The sequence below is a fragment of the Carcharhinus amblyrhynchos genome, chromosome 15, assembly GCF_965287045.1.
Source record: "Carcharhinus amblyrhynchos chromosome 15, sCarAmb.v2.hapA, whole genome shotgun sequence".
In the NCBI taxonomy this organism is placed as follows: domain Eukaryota; kingdom Metazoa; phylum Chordata; class Chondrichthyes; order Carcharhiniformes; family Carcharhinidae; genus Carcharhinus; species Carcharhinus amblyrhynchos.
Window position 1 is genome coordinate 75,361,960 of NC_137338.1, and position 15,732 is coordinate 75,377,691.

Here is a 15,732-nt window from a genome sequence, read left to right on the forward strand (position 1 = left end):
TTTTGAAGCCTTATCTGCTGATTTACTCTTTCCCTGTACGCTGTCTCTTCCTGTCAGTCTGTTTATTTCCAACATTGATACCTTTCTCTCTTGCCCCTTCTTTACTCTTTGATTTACCACGTTTTTCCAAATTTGATCACTTGCCTTCACTATTTAGTTTAAAACCCTCTCTACTTCCCTTATTACATGGCTCACTAGAACACTGGTCTCAGCACGGTTCTGGTGTAGACCTTCGCAGTGATACAGCCCCTGCTTTCCCCAGTATTGCTGCTACTGTGCCAAGAACCAGAACTCATTGCTTCCCAGCCATACTTTGAGCCACGTATTCATCTCTCTCACTTTATGTATGCTATGCCAATTTGCATATGCCTCCGGTAATGATCAGAGCTAACTACCATTGAGGCTCTGCTTTTCAATTTAATGCCTAACTCCTCATATTTTCTATGAAGAACCTCTCCCCAGTTCTATCTTTGTTGTTGGTACCTACATGGACCATTATGACTGGAGTCCCCATCCCCTGCTGGAAGTTCCTCTCCAACCCTGAGCAGATATCATGAATCCTGACTCTGGACTCTCGCTCTTTGCTGCACAGAACAATGTCAATCCCTCTGACTATACTGTCCCCTACTACCACCTCTACCCTTTTTGCTCCTCATATTTTAATGACATCCTGTACCACAGTGCCATGGCCAGTTTGCTCATCCATCCAGCAGCCCCCACTCTCATCTAAATAGAAAAGCTCAAACCGATTGGACAATTATAAAGGCTGAGACTCCCACACTCCTGTGCTCTCGACCCGGTCACCTGCCTCGCCTGCACTCACACCCTCCTGTCTTCTGGTACAAACTACCTGGTTACATTCTCCCATATGCTGCAGTCCCTGCAATTCAGCTCCAGTTCAGTGACTGAGCTGGAACTTCTTGATCTGCAAAGACTTACTGCAGACATGTTAGCCTTGGAACATGCCGGTATTCAGGAGCTCCCACATGTTGTAGCCTTGATACATCACCTGTCCTGCCATCTTTGTGTTTTAATTCATTACTTAATTATATTATTCACTTGTTTTCCTTTTTTATATATTCTATTAACTTTAGCAACAGTTGGTATGCTATTTTAAATTTTGAGACTGGAATAGTCTTTAACCATTTGCCAGGTACTCACCAAACAGCTGACTCCTTTCTCTGTAGTAGAGTCAAAACCAATTCCTACAGGGTGAAAAAGGAAAGGATCAGTTTCTTTCCCTCCTCGCCAAGCATGCTCTCAGTTCCAAAGCTGCACTTATGTTGGCTCTTTAATGAGATGTGTGATTAGTTCACACCCTGGTCTTTATAGAGAATATGCTGTTGATTTTGGTAATGCCCTGTGAAATGTTTGATTTCAGTGTGTTATTTAGCATGAAGGAGGAAAGTGCAGAATTGCCAGCATGTTCACATCATAGTTTTGAAACTTTTGATAATAGACTGGAAGGCAAATAGGTCGAGAGGTTCACGTTTACCTGCAGAAAAAATCTGTTCATCTGAGGAAATTTGAATGAGTGATTTAAAATATATCCAGAGTATTCTGGTTTTCAAAATATTTCTTAATCACGTTGTCTTGTAGCAGACAGGCTAAAGAACAGTTATTTAAATAAGATTGATGACATCTTTTAAGCAACTGAAACCTGTGCAGCCCCATCTCAGACCCTTTTGACACATATTTCTGCAAAACCTTAATGTGACCACAATGTATGGAGACTGCTGATGTCCCTCGAAGATGTAGTGTGGGTACCACATGGAAAGTAATTAGTTTTGTATCACCCAAGTTTTAACAGTATTTGAGGCATCAGTACTACTTGTATTTGCCCAGAGCTTACTTGAATCTGCAGAAAAAAGTGCTATTTGGAATGTTAAATTTTAATACAAACAGAAGTTCACACTTGCATTTCTCTACTACCTTCCATGGTTTTATTATGCCTCCAAACCATTTTACAGTAGGTGAAGTCACCATTGTAATGCAGGGAAGCGCATCAGCCAGTTTGTGCTCGGAAAGGTCCTGGAAACGACAATGGGATAATTCAACAGATAATCTGCTTTTAGTGATTATGTTGGTTGAGGGATAAATGTTGGCCAGGCTGCAGGGGAGAATTCTCCTGCGCTTACTCAAATCGTATCATGGATTTCTAAAAAATATTCACTTAAGCAAACTTGGCTTTGACCTTGCCGATCAGCTCATGTGCCCACAACATACTTCTGGCAGGGAGGATTTAAATCTCAGCCAGGCAATGTAACTAAGGTACTGCCTGACTGGAATTGTCTGCTTAACCATCCTGCACTCACTAACTACAGTACGAAAGTTTTCTTAGATTACATGCATTAGTTTCAGAAAACTATGTTGACTCTGCAATTGGAGTGGGGACCTGCGGCAGAGCAGATTAGGAACGTATCAAGTAACACCGTTGATACAGTTGCAATTGGGAGCAAGAAAATTATTACGTTTAAAGCATTAATGTGCAATGATCAAGATGGTTCTATGCTTTTTTACATTTGTCTAATGAAAGTAATCCTGAATTAACTTTGTAATTGCCCTATCTGTCTGGCCAGTGACAGCAGTTTGCTAAGATTAGTGTGACTGGTTGCTAAAGTAACTTTCTTCTTTCATTGACCAAAGTGTTGTCTTTAGTGCCTGATGTTGAGGTTTGCTCACCAGGCCATATGACCTTGGTGGTGTTGATGAGTGTGCAATTTTGATGTGTTTCTATGAGGGAGAGATTAACTTTGCCATGTGGTATAATCATATCAATTATCAGTGTTGAAGCTCTTGATTGTTTGAAAAGTTGGCTTCCAGACAATTTTTTCAACTTTTTTTTATTCTGTCATGGAATGTAAATGTCACTGGCAAGACCAGCATTTGTTGCCCATTTCTAATTGCCGCCGAACTGCTTGCCATACACTTAAGAGGGCAGCTAAGAGTCAGCCACTAACTGGAGTGTTGGCCAGACTGGGTAAGGATGGCAGATTTCCTTCTCTAAAGGACATTAGTGAACCTGCATTCATGGGCTACTACATGGGCATAATCTGGTGTTCATGATTTTATCATGGGCACCAGTACCGAGACTAGTTTTATATTCCAGATTTACTTACTGAATTTAAATTTCACTAGATGCCATGGTAGCATTTGAACCAGTATCCCTACAGCATCAGCTTGAACATTGGTATTATGAGTCCACAACCACTAACTACACCGTTGTCTTTCAAACAGGTATTGTCTACTATACAATGGACTAACCTAACAATGTAAAACCTACTACATCTCTATCTCATTACAAGCACAAACCTTCATTTATATAGCACCATTCATGGAATCGGGGTGCCCCAGAGTGCTTTACTGCCAATGAAATATTTCTGAAGTGTGAAATGCTAGAATCAATTTGCAAATCAAGTTTCCAGAAACAGTAGTGAAATAAATTGTGTCCAGTATAGATTGAAGGAAAAACGTTGCCCAGGTGTTGTCCGGTGCGGAAAAGGCTCTTGAGCCTATCGAGTCTGCATTTGTCTCATATCCATGAATGATAAGAATCATAGGATACCAAGGGAACATTTGGAGAAGTGCAGTCAACCTTTTACACCCACCTAAAAGGACAGATAGGGCATCAGTTTAATGTCTCATCCAGAAGACCACCCCTCCAACAGCTTTGCAGTTAGTCAATGAATATACTGTAACCAACAAGTTAAAACTACAATCTTTGCTGCACCAGTGAGATTTTTCTACTTCAGTTTTAAATAGATCCATCATTGTTGCTTGTCTCAGATTTTTTATTTGTGCTAAAATATGGGCATAGGACCAGGAATTAGCCATTCAATCCCTCTGCTGTTCAATTAGATCATGACTGATTTGTACCTCAACTCCTTTAACCCACCTCTTTGATCCATTTCAAAGTCTGGAAATTTTCTATTGACTCCCAAAATCTACCACCTCTTTTAGGGGAGTGAATTCCAGATTTCTACTAATCTTAGCGTGGGAAATAAATGTTTTTCCCTTAGAGGGCTGGCTATGGCTTTAATGTTGTCCCATAGTCTGCATACCAACCTTACAGAAATAAAACTTCATGATCAACTTTGTGGAATTTCCCTTGCTCAGTTAGATCACTGCTTAACTCTTTCAACTCGGCAATAGAAACCAAGTTTATGAACCTGTCTGTATAATTGAAACCTTGAAACCTACAGGATACTATAAGGTCTAGATAGAGTGGACATGGAGAATAGGAAAAACTAGAATTGGGGGCACAACCTCAGAGTAAAGGGACGATCCTTTAAAACAGAGATGAGGAGGAATTTCTTCAGCCAGGGAATGAGAATCTGTGAAACTTTGCCGCAGAAGGCTGTGGAGGCCAAGTCATTGAGTGCCTTTAAGACAAAAAAGGTTCTTGATTAATAAGGGGATCAGGGGTTATGGGGATGAGAAAAATATCAGCCAGGGATGAATGGCAGTGTAGACTTGATGGGCTGAGTGGCCTAATTCTGCTCCTTTGTCTTATGGTCTTTATTCATTGAAATGGTGCACCATCGTGCTGAATTTATGCTGCAGACTCTCCAAGACCACGATAGAGCCACAGTGTCATTATGGCACAGAAGGAGGTGACTTGGCCCTTTCATTGCTCATTGGAATATCGTTTTAAACCTGTGTCCATTGGGAACCAGACCAAGATGGTGCAAACTTCTGTGGAGCCATTATGGCTATCAGAAAAGGAAAGCCAAAACTTTCATTAATATAATGCCTTTCACATTCTGGAGATAACTTGTTTAATAGTGCCATAAATTATCTTGGAAGTGTGCTTGATCACTTGCATCATAGACAAATGCCGAGCCCAAGTTGAGCACAGTAAAATCCCAGACACACCAGTCAGATAATGGCCAGTTTATTTGTTTTTGGTAGTTTTGGCCGAGATCAGTGTTGGCCAGGGCAGAGGAAACATTTATCCCATCAGCCTAAAAACTGGATCAAAACTTGGCTGTTCTGGACGATGAAACTAAGTAACTGCAACCAAGGATTCCTAAAGTGAACTGGCTAGGATCAGTATGATGTTTACAATAAATTGTCAAGAAATTGACTTGCAGTGCAGGCAAATGTCCTGCAATAATCCCAAAGCTCAGTTTTAATATCTACAAAACTAGTAAAAAGGAAAAATAACTAATCCCAAACCAATTTACAAGCTACTGCGTACTCCACTTGCCTCCAATCCTGCCTCATGCTGGTATTATTTTACCCATGCTTATCTTTTGATAGTCCTTGGCTTTTCTGAGACAAATATCCTTGCAGTTTTGAGACCTGCAGTGTCCACTCTTGTACAACTGCACATGGTCTTCACATCATACCCACGTGGCAAATATTGTGATGTTGTTTTTCCTCCAGTCCTTCAAATTGTGGTACATTTTTAAAAATCCTCTGTGTTACTCTGTGTGAGAGAGGAGTCAGCCTGTTCTGTGATGTCTGCTGGCAGTTGTGGCAGCCCAATGAATGGATTGATTGAATCTACATATTTAATGGCAGGCACGTTTTTTTTCCCCCCATTATCTGGAGGAGTGCCTACCACCATGTTGCGCAGCAATACTTGCCCATCTGAACACTGATAGATCTGATATCATGTCCACAATGCAATAATAATGGTGATGTAGTCCTTGCAAGCTTATTCACACATTGTCTGTTGTTGCCTGGTATGTGTCATACTGATTTAAAGCTTTGTAAGTAGGATTTATCTTGTCTCCTCTTCCACTCGCTGATCATATGATCAGATTAAATGCTATATGTTACTAAAGTTCAGCCCTTGTGGAATTTATTTTTATATGTTCTTCAAATTTTTCTTTTCAACTTGCTGTAGCTTAAACTAGAACTGCCAATGTGAACTTGAGAAGCACTTTATATAAACTTGCTGTTTTATGAGCTAAGTGTCAAGTTAGTCTTGCTTTGTGAAAATCATTGGCATGGCTAAGTACTATAATGTGCCTGCCCAACATGATAGATTGTTGTGGAATTCTGTCCACTAGAGCTGGAAAAAAATTAATAACGGAAGACCATTTTGTCTAATGAACACAAAATGATATGTTGACAGAAAATGTACAGTTGTGAAATATACTAAAATTGATATACAGCAGGCCTTGCACTATCTGCTGAATAAAGGGTGTTACTTTCCTCCCCAGTTGACTACAAGAAATTGACAGCTTTTTGTCCAAAATTTAGTTGTACATATCAGGTGGACAGTATCGTAGGTGTTATAAACCAACTATAGAGTGCGTAACTTTCATGTCTGTCTCCTGTTGTCACCCAAATCCTCAATGCCAAGATATTGTCCGTTTCTAACTGCTATATTGGCATTAAGAATTAACCAGTATAGTTTATGACAAGATTCATATGTTTGTGAGAGCAGGTGGGGGTGTCACTTATATTGGACAACGTCAGTACTGCCACACAAATTCAGCATTGGTTTTGATGACACATAGATCTCCCCTAAAAACTAAATTGCTTGTGTAAATGAATTTTGCAGGTGGGGAGAACAGGGGAGTTTCTTCTATTCTTGAGTTCATTTGATTTATTAAGTTGTAGGGGAGGAGGTAATGTCTAACCACTACTTCGCTAGATTAGATAGGGAATAGGGAAAAGTGCTTTGGGTTTAGTGGCTATACTGCTCTGAAGAATGCTCGTTCACCAGTTGGGTTTTTATAACAACCGAGCTGCTTTCGGTAATTTTCTGGTGTTGTGCTATAAATTGCCACATTTTTTTGAATTTAGATCCACAATTTCCCATTGTGGCATTTGAACTCGTGACCTCTGCATTGCAAGGCCCGCATCATAATGAGTGCATTTTAACTCTTCATCCCTCCTCTCAGTCTAACCACAGGAATGAGCTAGTTAAACCAAAGAGTAGGAGATGCTTTCAGTTTTCTCCTCCTCCTCACTGGTTGGCCTGAATTGTACAGCAGGTAAATTCAGAATGCTGGCAACTTGAAATTGGGGGAGAACTTAAGAAAGAATGTAAAACAGAACATTGGAGTGCTGGGAATTTAAAGCTTCCAGGGCTGGCCAATGTTCTTCCAAGTCACACCAATTCAACTTGATAAAACTCCAGACCAATAACAAATACTTGACTGCCCATTATTATTATGCTAACAATTTGTTTCTCATCATTTTCACTTCGCACTTTTCAACATCTGTTTCTTTCTCTTGAGTATTATTCCTTATTCAAGCGTTTCCATTTAACTTTAAAATCCTGTATTCTGAACTTTCCAATTTTGGGGAGTTTCTGATTTTCTGTCCACTCATGATAAGCCACAGTAATGTTTGAAATTGATTTGTGATCAGTTGGCTGAGGATAGACTTCCTCTAAAGCTCTGGCTCTGTCCTAACCCCAAACTCTCATTCTCACTGTCCTCTGAGATCATCTGCTTTCTCAATCCCGTTGCCACTAAACTGCTGATCACCCAACTTTCCTTCCTGGAACCCGTGATAGGTGGCATCATTAATAGCTCTCTCTTTTCAAGTACTATCCTTTTTCCTTTTAAATCTGCTGTCATTGCCCCTGCTCCATAAAAACAACCCTTGACCTTGTCATTCTTGCTAATTGCCACCACACCTCTGAACATATTTTCACTTCCCAGATCCCGGCCTATCTTCCCCTGAACTCTGAGCCCCTTCAATCAGGTTTCCACCATTATCACAGTACTGAAATGGTTCTCCTCAGAATCACAGATGGCATTCTGTATGATTTTAAAACAAAAATTGCTCAAGGAACAAGAATGCTACTGGCATACATTTCAAGTATTGCCCATTTATCATTGTTCTTGAAAAGATGGTGATGAGCAGCTGTCTTGGAGAGCTACAGGCAACATGGTGTAGATTCCACAGTGCCGTGAGGAAGGAAGTTCCAGGATTATAACCCAGCAACAGTGAAGGAATGGTGGTATATTTCCCAATCAGATTGTGTATTACGTGTGATTGTGGTGGAAGTTACAAGTTTTTACTCTTTCATGGGATGTGGGCATTTATTGCCCACCCCGAATTGCCGTCAAGCTGAATGGCTTGCCAGGCCATTTCAGACGGCAGTTAAGAGTTAACCACCCTAAGGGATATTAATGAATGAGGTGGTTTTTACAACAATTGACAATGGTTTCACTGATGTCGTTAGACTTTTAATTCCAAATTTTTACTCAATTCAAATTTCACCCTCTGTGGTGGGAATTGAACTTGGGTCCCCAGAGTAGTACCTTGGGTCTCTAAATTACTAGTCCAGTGACAATACCATTATGCCAGTGTCTCCCTTGGAAGGATCTTCTGTAGGAGCCTTGGAAAGTTTTTGAAGTGAAGTTATTAGATGGTCCACATTGCTGCCATAGTGTGCTAATGGTAGAGGGAGTGAATGGTTGAGGTGCCCAGTCAAACAGACTGCTTTATCTAAAGTTTATTTATTAGTGTCACAGGCTTACTTTAACACCGCAATGAAGTTACTGTGAAAATCCCCTAGTTGCCATACTCAAGTGCCTGTTCGGGTACACAGAGAATTTAGCATGGCCGATGCATCTAACCATGTGTTTCGGACTGTGGAAGGAAATCGTAGCATGCAGAGGAAACCCATGCAGACACTGGGAGAATGTGCAGACTCTCACAACCATGAACTAAGCCAGGAGTTGAATCTGGGTCCCTGTGAGTGGGTACTAACCATTGTGCCACCATGCCACCCATGTGGGATGCTGTTGAGCTTCCTGGGTGTAGTTGATGCTGCAATATCCAGGCAAGTGGAGAGTATTCCATCACAGTTGTGATTTGTGCCTTGTGGATGGTGAACAGGCTTTGAGGAGTCAGCAAGTGAATAACTCTGTACAGAATTCCCAGAACCTGCTGAGAAGGCAATGGTATTTAGATGGCTGGTCTGGTTAAATTTCTTGTCAATGTCAGTTGTTAATGGTGGAGATACAGCGATGGGAATGCTGCTGTCCATTGTCAAGCATGGGACTGGGTATCGCCTGGCACTGGCATCTCATAAATGGCTGTGGTCAACTGCCCTTCCTTGTTCTTCTGTCTGCAAATCATGGCAGGTTGATCACACCATCCTTCTCCAGTGTTCCTTTGCTGTTCAACTGGGTGGGTCTGCATGCCTGGTTCCATTTTTCCCTATCTAATCATAGCCAGAGAATCACCTGCAATGGCTTATTTTCCCTTTCCTCACATTACCTCTGGTGTTTCTCAGTTTTCTATCTTTGACTCCCTCCTAATTCTCATTTATATGCTGCCCCTTGGAAATATCATCTAAAAACAAAGCATCATATCACCACTACTACTCTTGTTTTCCACTGTTTCTGAAATATTTGACTTTTTATTCCCCCATGAGATATGGATCTCATTGGTAAGACCAGCATTTGTTCCCCAAACCTGATTGCCATTGAACTGAGGGCACTTAAGAGTCAACCACATTGTTATGGGTCTGGAGCCACATGAGGCCAGACCAGGTAAGGATGGCCGAATTCCTTCTCTAAAGGACGTTAATGAACCAGATGGGTTTTTACAATAATTGATGATAGTTGTCATGGTAACACAATCATGAGACTAGCTTTGCGTTCCAGATTTTTATTAACTGAATTCAAATTCCACTAGCTGCCATGGTGGGATTTAAACCCATGGTTGTGAAGCTTTTGGCTGAGCCTCTGGATTCCTGGTCAAGTAACATTGCCAGCACGCCACCATCTCCCCAGATTTAAGGGTCTGATATCCAGTATTGAAAGAGCAGAACTTTCCTCTAATTGAATATTAGTAAGATTGTAACTGTTATTTATATTCCTGATATATAATTTGAGGAAATTTCTGTTCATTTGGTATTGAGTATCACGAGGATTTGATCTGATTTATTATTGTCACATGTATTAACATACTGTGAAAAGTATTGTTTCTTGTATGCTATACAAACAAAGCATACTGTTCATAGTAAAGGAAATGAGAGAATGCGAAGTGTAGTGTTAGTTGTAGCTAGGGTGTAGAGAAAGATTAACTTAATGTGAGGTAGGTCCGTTCAAAAATCTGATGGCAGCAGGGAAGAAGCTGTTCTTGAGTTGGTTGGTACGTGTCTTCAGATTTTTGTATTTTTTTCCCGATGGAAGAGAGAATGCGTGGGGTCCTTAATTCTGCTGGCTGCTTTGCTGAGGCAGTGGGAGGTGTAGACAGAGCCAATGGATGGGAGGCTGTTTTGTGTGACGGATTGGGGTACATTCACAACCTTTTGTGGTCTTGGGCAGAGCAGGAGCCATACCAAGCTGTGACACAACATGAAAGAATGCTTTCTATGATGCATCTGTAAAAGTTGGTGAGAGTCATAGCTGACATGCTAAATTTCCTTAGTCTTCTGAGAAAGTAGAGGTGTTGGTGGGCTTTCTTAACTATAGTGTCAGCATGGAGGAACCAGGACAGGTTGTTGGTGATCTGGACACCTAAAAACTTGAAGCTCTCGACCATTTCTACTTTGTCCTCATTGATGTAGATGGGGCAAGGACTGGACATTCATGTGGAAAGTTCTTTTTTTTTCCAATCTGCTCAACGACCAGTTGTTTCACCAGTTGTTAAACATGTAAATTATGCCTGGCAGCAGTTGACATTCAGACTGAATATTCCCACTTGTACATAAATTGCTAAGAATCAGCCATGTTACTTAATAGAACTAGGCACATATAGGCCATACTGGGTACAGGGTGCAGATTTTGTTTGCTAAAGGACATATATGAACATAAGTTATTAATGGCAAAGTGACAGTTTCATGGTCAGTTTGACACCAGATTTCTTTTTGAGAGTTTGAATTCATTTAGTATCATAGGATTTAAACTTAGCACCTTTAACCCCTGGATTACCATTACAGTAATATAACCACTACTCTACCATACTATACATTTTAGCTGCATTTGTACAGTGATGGAACTGCTGAATTATACTATCTGCCTGTACCATCTTGACTATGACAAGAGGTTGGCGAACTGCACGTTCCTGATTCTGGTACTCTGGTTCCTGATTGGAAAATAATTGATGGGGCACTTGGCTCCTGTTAATAAAAATGGATATAGCAGGGTAGTCGGGGGAATTTTATGATCTAAAAGTTTGACCCAGTATAGTAATAACTGAGCAAGAACACAGTTTAGAAGTTGTGCAGTGCAGGTTATGTTACAGATGGACAATTGTGATGTAGTACCAGCACCAAAAGGCACAATTGAAAATTGTGGGTTTAGATTTCAATGTGTCTTCAACGAGTAAAGTGACACCACAGTTAGCTGTTTAAAAAGCACTAACGGTGGGCTGGGTTAGAGGAGTGAGCGGAATTGTTAAAAGAAAAATCTGTTGTAACTTTGTACCCATTTGGGTCACTGGATCATCTGACAAGAAAGTGTTAACTGCCTTAATTTTTAGTCTGCTATTCATCTGAGTGAGAAGTATTCTATACTTGCGTGCTTTGCTCATGCTGTGTTACACTACACTAGCTTGTATTGACAGCATTGCATCCTTGCAAAAACTCAACAGAGTTGTTACACCTGCAGTCATGTGTCCCGTACGTGTATCTCACTGCATTCCGTAATGTTCACTTAAAATTTATTTATCAGTGTAGTCTGCAATCTGAAGAGGGTCTAACTGCTTCTATTGGACAGCTTCATAGCTGAGGTCTGCTTTTATTTCTCAGGCATTTCAGTTGCTTAATTGTTAATTTAAGGGACATGGTGCCACTCTGTCAGATCACCTCATCTTCATGGACAAAGTTGGACACTGAGCACTGGAATGGTACGGTCAGATATGTTTAACAGTCAAATCTAGTCATGTCGTCAGACAACCATACGTACAGACTTCTCTGAAAACATTACTAGAAAGCAGCAATGGGAAAAATACATTTATATAACATCTTTCACGACGTCAGGATGTTTCAAAGTACGTTACTACCAATGAAGTACATTTTTGAAGTGTAGTCACTATTGTAATGTAGGAAACACATCAGCCTATTTGCCACAGCAAACGCTCTCAAAAAAACAATGTAATAATGACCAGATCATCTTTTTAGTGATGTTGATTGACGGCAAATAATGGCCATGAATAACTTCCTTTCTGTGCTGTGGGACCTTTTTATGCCCATCTAGGGGGTAGGCATGGCCTTGGTTTGATTCCATCTGAAAGACAGCATCTCCAACAGTGCAGTACTCCCTCAGTACTTCTGATGCAGATGCCATTGCCACCAATTGAGCGGATGATCATGATTGCCCAAATATACTGAGGCAAATTTTGTCTCTATTAACGAAATCGGGCTGAATTCAGCTAGTTCAATGGAAAAGCAGATATTTTAATGAGATGATTTTTAAGCGGTTTATCTTGTCAGAGATGGGCATTTGTGTGAAAATTCCCCACATTAGCATGACTGAACTTGGCTTTTTTAAAATAGTATTTTTATTGTGAATTTTCGATTTATATTGGCTTGATATGCAACAGATTCCTAGATTCAGCAATGTACTGAATGATCATCATTTCTTATATGCACAGAGGAGACCAGCACAGATCAATACAAATAATTCAAAGAATCAGATATCCCAATCCCCATTGCTATAGTCAGCGCCGCCTCCTGTTTAGGTATTGAAAGGACAACAGGAAAAGAGTGGGGAATCAGGGCAACAGGATAAGGCCACAAAACATGGCAGTACAGGGTGCATCCCCTTTCACAGAGCAACATAATAGAAACTCGAAGACCTATCAACCATGCTTAGGTTTACACCACCAACAGGAAGGACAAGAAGCCTGCACTACCAAGGACAAGTACAGGATTTCTTAGACTCAGAATAACTAACAAAATCAAAGAAAAATACAATACCAATGGTTCTAATGGGGGGGCTTTCCTCCCTAAAATGAGGACTTAAAGCCATACCAACCATCTCTACATCTATCTGTCCATCCACCTTCCTGCTTGTCTTTTTTTGTAACTAAAATAAAGGTACTGGAAAAGAATGCACTCCTTCAGTGCAAACGCAAGAAATACGTGGAGCACACTGGTGGAAGAGCCACCAGCAAGGACTCAAAAGACAATATCACATAAACAGGAGCAGAATCGCAAGGGAACAAAAGTCCAGGATCAACAATGAACCGCAGGTGCACAAGCCATCCACGGAACAAGAAAAGGCTGAAGTCAGCGACCAAACACCCAGGACTCAAGACTTCCAGCCCTCATATCGAGATTGCAGAAGTATGGCAGCTGGCCGTCAAAATCAACTGGGAGTCTCACTGCAGCTGCTCGACATATTATGCAGCGGGATTTCTAAGGATCAAAGGTGAGCCCTCACTTGAGGACTTGACTGTAAAGACCATCATCTCCACACCATTCATTCTTTGTATGATATCTTGCAGTTCATCATAGTGAGTACTTTTAATCTGTGCTGAGTAGTGGAATATATCTTCCACATTTTGTAAAAGTAGTCTTCACCTTGACACCATCAGCACCACCTTGCTCACCGGCAGCACTGCCACTGTGAACTCAGTGATACCCAAGTCAGCTCTGATCACATCTCACAAAGATTTCTTTGACTTAATTTGACCCCTTGTCGTCAGAATGATTAACCAGGATCTTCACAAATATTGCACGGATTATATCAGGATCAATCAATAGGTTGTGCATTCGGATGAAAGAAAGGATTAAAAGATGAGTAGTGCCTGAGCTCGTGAAAACACAGCCTGCCCCACGCTTACATTTTGTGATCCCCGAATCTGGCCTTTTTTATCCACGTACCCTGATGATAGATGCACAAAATAATGGGGATTCTGCTGCTGGGCAAAGCATGGGAGATTGAATAGGAACAATGGGGGAAATTGAAATGTGGGTGCTAGTTTCCCAAGGTATAAATGTAAAGCTGTTTATTAACCCTTCGCATGTCACAGCTGCTAACCATTCTTTCTACCTAGATGTGGAACGTGAACACTTTTTGTTGGCAATATTTGAAAGATGAAACAAAACTGCTCCACAACAAAATGTGATACTGTTATCAGAGGCAGTTGGTCAGACATGAAATTTATATGGGTTGTGTACTTTGTTAATGGAACAGATAGGTATTTAATCAAGCTGGGCATCAAGTTATATAATCCAATTCTGCCTGGTCTAATTTTCATTTCCTGTGGGTTAATAACCAGTATTAATAGGCATTGTGTCTGCTTAATTCAGACAAGAACATTTTCGCAAGCAAGTGTCACATTGATATGATGTATGAATTAGATTTATTTCATAGAATCATAGAAACCCTGCAGTGCAGAAGGAGGCCATTCAGCCCATTGAGTCTGCATCGACAACAATCCCACCTAGGCCCTATCCACATGATCCCACATACTTATCTCGCTAATCCCTCTAACCTTTGTATCCCAGGACACTAAGAGGCAATTTAACATGGCCAATGCATCTAACCTGCACATCTTTGGTCTATGGGTGGGGGGAAAACCAGTGCACCCAGAGGTCTCACATGTGGACAAGGCAAATTCCACACGAAGATCCAAGCTGGGAATTGAACCCAAGTTTCTGAAGTTGTGAAGCAACAATGCTAGCCACTCTGCCGCCCATAAAGGGCTTGCCTGGATTTGAACCTGGGACCTCTCGCAAGTTCATCAATTGAAACACCCTAAGTGAGAATCATGCCCCTCGACCAACAAGCCACCTTGTTTTAAAACACGAGAGAGTTGTTTGATGATCCATGCGAGATGTGCTGTACTTTTGGTGGAAATAAAACAAAATGATTCATTTTAAGGTTTTTAAATAAGCCATTAAAATTAAAAAGCTGCTACATTGCCATCCATTTGAAAATCTGTTATCTCCTGATAATGGATAGAACCTTAAGTATCAACAAGGCAGGGTTGTTTGTGTTTGTAAAATGTTTGACCAATATTTAAGCACTGTCTACAAAGTGCTAGTAACTGTCTAGATTTGTGGAAATTATTTTAAGCAGTATTTTGAAAAGCCGCTCTGGTGCTGATATTGTTGGACAAGTAATTCAGGAGCTGTGTGTTCAGATCTCATCATGGTTGTTTGAGAAGTTGAATTTAGTTTAAAGGAAATCAAGAAATTCAGGGAAGGAAAGCCGTTGTCCTTAGCGGGCCTGGCATCTGTGACTCTAGTCTCACACTGGCATTGACTCTTGGCTGCTCCCTCATAACCACTCCAATAAGCAGTCCAAGAGGAAAGCCCACCAAAGCAGCTTAGGCAAGCAATAAATGAAAAGAGAAAAGTGGCTACCTGCCTGCCATTGTCAGGTAGTCAAGTGCCCAGTTGTGGTCAGATTGGCACCCTGCAAAATCTTCCCAGCTGTGTGGGTAGACCCTGTCCCTTTTTGATTGAGATGTGGAAGTCACTTGTTACTACTACTTAACCCATTAAGGCTAAACTCAATTCCAGTGTGATTTAAAAATATTGAAGGAATGTGCAAACTTCTTATCCCTTTTCTGCAGTGCTCTTTGTGTGAAAATTATCAGAAGCTTGCATCGTTTCCCTTCATCTTTTCAAATCTTTCTGTTGTGCTTTACTGCTCGGCAGTCAGCTCTTTTTTTATTGCACTTCTGTCTGAATTCGAACAACTCTTCCTTCTATTCACACTCCTTGATAAGAACAGTCACAGTATTAATTGTTGGTTCCACTATTGGCTTGTCCTTTGGTTCCACCTTCTCACTGTACAGAGTCCAATTTACCTTACCAACCCTTTCTTGTTCTTGTGCTTTTATACTTTA

General features: G+C 40.8%; 1 protein-coding gene across 1 annotated transcript in view; it reads left to right on the forward strand.

Annotated features, from left to right (window-relative positions):
- Nucleotides 1-15,732, forward strand: part of kpna3 (karyopherin alpha 3 (importin alpha 4)) — an 80,519-nt gene that overhangs the window by 12,159 nt on the left and 52,628 nt on the right. The gene's annotated exons all lie outside the window — the stretch shown is intronic.